We start from the raw sequence: 7,527 nt of genomic DNA on the forward strand, positions 1-7,527 counted from the left end.
TTCTCTGATAAGGTCTAAGGGACCCCTCACTCTCCTCCCGAACAATAATTCAAAAGGGGAGAATCCCGTGGATTCTTGGGGTACTTCCCTATAGGCAAAGAGCAAGTGGGGCAAAAACCGTTCCCAGTCTTTTTGAGTGTCTATGAACGTGCAGATCATCTGTTTAAGTGTTCCGTTAAACTGTTCACAGAGCCCATTGGACTGGGGGTGGTAGGCAGAGTTTAAGATCGGTTTCACCCCACACACTTTCCAGAGTTGGTGGGTGACCTCTGCAGTGAACTGGGTGCCCCTATCCGATATAATCTCCCGGGGAAATCCCATACGGGAGAATATTCGCATAAGGGCATCGGCTATAGTCTCTGCATGTACATTGGTCAACGCCACTGCCTCTGGGTATCTAGTGGCGTAGTCCACTATGGTCAAGATGTATTTCTTGCCGGAGGGACTGGGTTTCGCTAGGGGTCCTATTATGTCTACAGCTACTCGACTGAAGGGTTCTTCAATTATGGGCAGGGATCTGAGTTTGGCTTTATAGAGATCCCCTCTCTTCCCTACCCTCTGGCAGGTATCGCACATTTGACAGTATTGTCTAATATCGTTTGAGATACCTAGCCAGAAGAAGTTCTGCGTCAGCCGATGTTTCGTTCGGCTGATTCCTAAATGTCCTGATAATGGTATATCGTGCGCGATGCGCAGCAACTCTTGTCTATACTTTCGGGGTACCACTAACTGCTTAGTGGGCACGGGTATGGACCCTGCTACTACCTTCTCTGCATAGCGGTATATGAGTCCTTTGTCCCAAGCATATCTCTCTCCATCCAACCCTCCTTGGTCCTTGTGTATCCTATCTTTATATACCTGCAGGGAGGGATCTAGGGCCACCTCACTGCCAAATTCCAGGGGGGCATCCCAGGGGAGAATAGGAGGGGTGTGTGGCATATTGTTTACCTGAGCCTCAGAGTGATCGGATGGAGCCGTGGTGCGTGCTTGCTGCCGGGTAACAACCGGGTAGGCCTCTTGGATAGTTGGTTGAGGGACAAAAGCAGAGGTGAGCTCCCCCAAGTCGTTGCCCAAAATAACATCAGCGGGCAAATTCTGCATAATTCCCACCTCCACGTTTCCATGCCCTGCCCCCCAATTCAAATGCACCTTGGCAGTGGGAACTTTGTAAATTGCTCCCCCTGCCACCCGTACAGCTGCACAGTCTCGGGTGAGGGTGTGCTGAGGCACCAAATGATTTCAGACCAGGGTTAACGTGGCCCCAGAGTCACGTAATCCTTGTATACTCTTCCCCTCCATGTGTACCACCTGGCGGTGCCCCTGGCGGTTGTCTGAGGCGGCTTGTATGGGGTTTACCTCGTGTAGGATCCCCAGAGGCTCTTCTATTGAGGTGACTGTGGATGTTGGGAGCACAGATTCTCTTTGGCAGCAGTGTACTGCAGCCTGATTGGGGGGAGGAGGACCCTGGTGGTTCCAGTTCTGGCGAGGTCGGTTACGTGGGCAGTCTCTCTGGATGTGTCCCTGTTGGTTGCAAGTGTTGCAGCGGATCGGTGGTCGGGTATTGTACCTACGAGGGTACTGGTTGTGGCTCGCGGCTGGTCGTGGGTGAGCCAAGGTAGTCACTGCTGGCAGAGTGGTGGTAGATCCATACGTGGTCCGGTCCGGTGTGGTGTGCGTTGGTCTCGCCTGGTGTCTTGGAACTCGTCAGCTTGCTTGGCTGCCTCTGGTAGGGTACGGGGTTTGCGATCTCGTACCCAATTTTGCAGTTCTGTGGTTAGTCCATTAAAAAACTGCTCCATTACTATTAACTGGAACATCTCTTCCATAGTGGTGACCCGTGTCGCTTCCATCCACCCCTTGGCGGCTCGTTGTAGTCGGTGTGCCTATTCAGTGTGTGATTCTTTTGTTTGTTTTTTGATGTCCCGGAATTTGAGTCGGTATGCCTCAGCGGTAATGGCATACCGTGCTAGGATGGCTTGATTGACTTTGTGATAATTCCTGATGTCTTCGTCTGGGACGGTTCGGTATGCCTCTGCGGCGCGGCCTGACAATCTACCTGCCAGCAGGGGTACTTGGTTGGCTGGGCTGATGTCGTATAGCTGGCACAACCTTTCGAAATCCTGTAGGTATTCGTCAATATCACTTTCTTCTTCTGTGTAATTTTTAAAAGCTTGGTAGGGAATCTTAGCTTTTCTCTGGGTAGTGCTGGTGGGCGCTGGGGCTCCTTCTCGCTGAATAGCGTTTTGCTTAGCTACAATGTACTCGTGTACATCTGCTATCAGTCTTTCTAGTGTCTCCACGAAGGGGGTGTTTGGGTAAAAAGCTAACCTGCTATTGAGCTCTCTTGTAAATTCCGTTGGCTCTGTCTCCTGTGGAGTTGCCGGAGTGGTTGCTCTGTCCCCCTCCATGAGTTCGGCCCCGAGTAGCTTTGGTTTTGTTGCTGGCTTTTCTTCCCCTTGCTTACAATAATTCCTTTAACGTAGTTCGTTTCAATGTTGCATAATTCGTCTCCATTCACCGTTCGTTCGTATGACTGCATATATTCTCGAACTCCGGTATATCCGAATGGCTGTTTCAACGAACTGCTGCTTTGCTGTGCTGCAAGGCTTGTATCCCGCCGCTTGCCACCAATTGTTGCGGAGCTTCACGGTATACCCTCCATATCTTCACTTAAATCACCTTGTAGCTGAAGAAGCAGGTCAATATCCAAGAGACAATTTCCCCAGTGACTGGACGACACACAGTTTGGGAGTCAACTGACTTTACTAGGCATGCGCACCTGGTTTCAAACCTCCAACAGCCTCATTTACATACAATACATAGATTACTATGGTACAAGGAAAGGTGGGGTCAGACAATAGCAAGGGCTGATGGGAGGTTGAGGGGGGACACTGCAGCTAGTTTAAACTGGTCTCCCAGTGTCCCTGAGACAACACCCTGTGGGGGAAACAATGGGACAGGAAAAGGGGGAGGGGAAGAGGTACAGACAAGAAAGACATTCTATAAGTGGCGATGTTTGCCACACCCCCCCCCCATATACTGCACAGACACCCCCCCATATACTACACATACACCCCCCCATATACTGCACAGATAGCCCCTAATATACTGCGCAGACAACACCCAATATATTGCGCAGACAGCTCCTCATATACTGCGCAGACACCCCCCCAATATACTGCGCAGACACCCCCCCAATATATTGCACAGATAGCCCCCCATATAGTGCGCAGACACCCCCCCCCAATATATTGCACAGACACCCCCCCAATATATTGCACAGACACCCCCCATATACTGCGCAGACAGCCCCCCAATATACTGCGCAGACACCCCCCAATATACTGCGCAGACACCCCCCCAATATATTGCGCAGACATCCCCCCAATATATTGCGCAGACACCCCCCATATACTGCGTAGACACCCCCCCATATACTGCGTAGACACCCCCCCATATACTGCGCAGACACCCCCCCATATACTGCGCAGACACCCCCCCATATACTGCGCAGACACCACCCCATATACTGCGCAGACACCCCCCATATACTGCGCAGACACCCCCCATATACTGCGCAGACACCCCCCATATACTGCGCAGACACCCCCCCATATACTGCGCAGACACCCCCCCATATACTGCGCAGACACCCCCCCATATACTGCGCAGACACCCCCCCATATACTGCGCAGACACCCCCCCATATACTGCGCAGACACCCCCCCATATACTGCGCAGACACCCCACCATATACTGCGCAGACACCCCACCATATACTGCGCAGACCCCCCCAATATACTGCGCAGACACCCCCCCAATATACTGCCCCCACATGTCTGAGAGTGTTGGGAGCAGGGAGAGACTAACCTGATAGAACAGTCAGGATACTCCAGATGATCAGACCCCGAGCGTGCGCTGTGAGAGGTAGGGAGATTTTATAGAACATTTTCGGTATGAGAGATCTCCCTGTCCGCCACGCATGCGCACTGGCCCATAATTTTTGCCTTCCCTGTAACGCTGCTGAGGCTTCCGGCGCATGCGCGTAGGGCCATCAATCTAACCTACCTCGGCGCGTTCACATGCACTGGCCGTGAAATTTTGCTACCCTAGTTGGTTCTGCGCAGGCGCCAACACACCTTCTTTTCAGCCACTGAGGTGGCGAGGTCAGCGACACACCTCCTTCTGAGCCTTCCTATGCTGCTACGTCACTACCGGAAGTGACGAGGGCAGCAAGGTGCCCCTGCTTTGCTTCTTGACATTAGCAGGAGTTCCTGACATTAGCATGGGCTGATGTCAAACTGCCCCACACAAGCTGCTAGTTGTATGAAATAGTAATGTGGCCCCAAGAGAAGTCAACAGGGCCACACTGCATCGCCACATGCCTCTGCTTTCATTGTGACATGTTCTAGGGGAGAATACTGCTGGATAGAAGTGTCCTATATTTGCACTATATGGTGGCACTTCTGTATCATAGTGCCATAAAAATGTTAAAAATGCCCCGCCATCTGTCTGTTATAAATGCCCCGCCATCTCTCTGTTATAAATGCCCCGCCATCTCTCTGTTATAAATGCCCCGCCATCTCTCTGTTATAAATGCCCCGCCATCTCTCTGTTATAAATGCCAAATGCCCCGCCAAATGTTATAAATGACCCAAATGTTATAAATGCCCCGCCATCTCTGTTATAAATGCCAAATGCCCTGCCATCTGTCTGTTATAAATGCCCCGCCATCTGTCTGTTATAAATGCCCCGCCATCTCTTTGTTATAAATGCCCCGCCATCTCTTTGTTATAAATGCCCCGCCATCTGTCTGTTATAAATGCCCCACCATCTCTCTGTTATAAATGCCCCTCCATCTCTCTGTTATAAATGCCCCACCATCTCTCTGTTATAAATGCCAAATGCCCCGCCAAATGTTATAAATGCCCCAAATGTTATAAATGCCCCGCCATCTCTGTTATAAATGCCAAATGCCCTGCCATCTGTCTGTTATAAATGCCCCACCATCTGTCTGTTATAAATGCCCCGCCATCTCTCTGTTATAAATGCCCCGCCATCTCTCTGTTATAAATGCCCCGCCATCTCTCTGTTATAAATGCCAAATGCCCCGCCAAATGTTATAAATGCCCCGCCATCTCTGTTATAAATGCCAAATGCCCCGCCATCTGTCTGTTATAAATGCCCCGCCATCTGTCTGTTATAAATGCCCCGCCATCTGTCTGTTATAAATGCCCCGCCATCTCTTTGTTTTAAATGCCCCGCCATCTCTGTTATAAATGCCCCGCCATCTGTCTGTTATAAATGCCCCGCCATCTCTTTGTTATAAATGCCCTGCCATCTCTCTGTTATAAATGCCCCACCATCTCTCTGTTATAAATGCCCCGCCATCTCTCTGTTATAAATGCCCCGCCATCTCTCTGTTATAAATGCCCCGCCATCTCTCTGTTATAAATGCCCCACCATCTCTCTGTTATAAATGCCCCGCCATCTCTCTGTTATAAATGCCCCGCCATCTCTCTGTTATAAATGCCCCGCCATCTCTCTGTTATAAATGCCCCGCCATCTCTGTTATAAATGCCAAATGCCCCGCCAAATGTTATAAATGCCCCGCCATCTCTGTTATAAATGCCAAATGCCCCGCCATCTGTCTGTTATAAATGCCCCGCCTTCTCTTTGTTATAAATGCCCCGCCATCTGTCTGTTATAAATGCCCCGCCATCTCTTTGTTATAAATGCCCCGCCATCTGTCTGTTATAAATGCCCCGCCATCTGTCTGTTATAAATGCCCCGCCATCTCTTTGTTATAAATGCCCCGCAATCTCTCTGTTATAAATGCCCCGCCATCTCTCTGTTATAAATGCCCCGCCATCTCTCTGTTATAAATGCCCCGCCATCTCTCTGTTATAAATGCCAAATGCCCCGCCAAATGTTATAAATGCCCCGCCATCTCTGTTATAAATGCCAAATGCCCCGCCATCTCTCTGTTATAAATGCCCCGCCATCTCTCTGTTATAAATGCCCCGCCATCTCTCTGTTATAAATGCCCCACCATCTCTCTGTTATAAATGCCCCGCCATCTCTGTTATAAATGCCAAATGCCCGCCATCTGTCTGTTATAAATGCCCCGCCATCTGTCTGTTATAAATGCCCCGCCATCTGTCTGTTATAAATGCCCTTCCATCTGTCTGTTATAAATGCCCTTCCATCTGTCTGTTATAAATGCCCCACCATCTGTCTGTTATAAATGCCCCACCATCTCTTTGTTATAAATGCCCCGCCATCTCTTTGTTATAAATGCCCCGCCATCTCTTTGTTATAAATGCCCCGCCATCTGTCTGTTATAAATGCCCCGCCATCTGTCTGTTATAAATGCCCCGCCATCTCTTTGTTATAAATGCCCCGCCATCTCTTTGTTATAAATGCCCCGCCATCTCTTTGTTATAAATGCCCCGCCATCTCTTTGTTATAAATGCCCCGCCATCTCTCTGTTATAAATGCCAAATGCCCCGCCAAATGTTATAAATGCCCCAAATGTTATAAATGCCCCGCCATCTCTTTGTTATAAATGCCCCGCCATCTGTCTGTTATAAATGCCCCGCCATTGTCTGTTATAAATGCCCCGCCATCTCTTTGTTATAAATGCCCCGCCATCTCTTTGTTATAAATGCCCCGCCATCTCTTTGTTATAAATGCCCCGCCATCTCTTTGTTATAAATGCCCCGCCATCTCTGTTATAAATGCCAAATGCCCCGCCAAATGTTATAAATGCCCCGCCATCTCTGTTATAAATGCCAAATGCCCCGCCATCTGTCTGTTATAAATGCCCCGCCTTCTCTTTGTTATAAATGCCCCGCCATCTGTCTGTTATAAATGCCCCGCCATCTCTTTGTTATAAATGCCCCGCCATCTGTCTGTTATAAATGCCCTGCCATCTGTCTGTTATAAATGCCCCGCCATCTCTTTGTTATAAATGCCCCGCAATCTCTCTGTTATAAATGCCCCGCCATCTCTCTGTTATAAATGCCCCGCCATCTCTCTGTTATAAATGCCCGGCCATCTCTCTGTTATAAATGCCCCGCCATCTCTCTGTTATAAATGCCAAATGCCCCGCCAAATGTTATAAATGCCCCGCCATCTCTGTTATAAATGCCAAATGCCCCGCCATCTCTCTGTTATAAATGCCCCGCCATCTCTCTGTTATAAATGCCCCGCCATCTCTCTGTTATAAATGCCCCACCATCTCTCTGTTATAAATGCCCCGCCATCTCTCTGTTATAAATGCCCCGCCATCTCTCTGTTATAAATGCCCCGCCATCTCTCTGTTATAAATGCCCCGCCATCTCTGTTATAAATGCCAAATGCCCCGCCAAATGTTATAAATGCCCCGCCATCTCTGTTATAAATGCCAAATGCCCCGCCATCTGTCTGTTATAAATGCCCCGCCTTCTCTTTGTTATAAATGCCCCGCCATCTGTCTGTTATAAATGCCCCGCCATCTCTTTGTTATAAATGCCCCGCCATCTG

This window comes from Bufo bufo, chromosome 1, assembly GCF_905171765.1.
Source record: "Bufo bufo chromosome 1, aBufBuf1.1, whole genome shotgun sequence".
Lineage (NCBI taxonomy): Eukaryota > Metazoa > Chordata > Amphibia > Anura > Bufonidae > Bufo > Bufo bufo.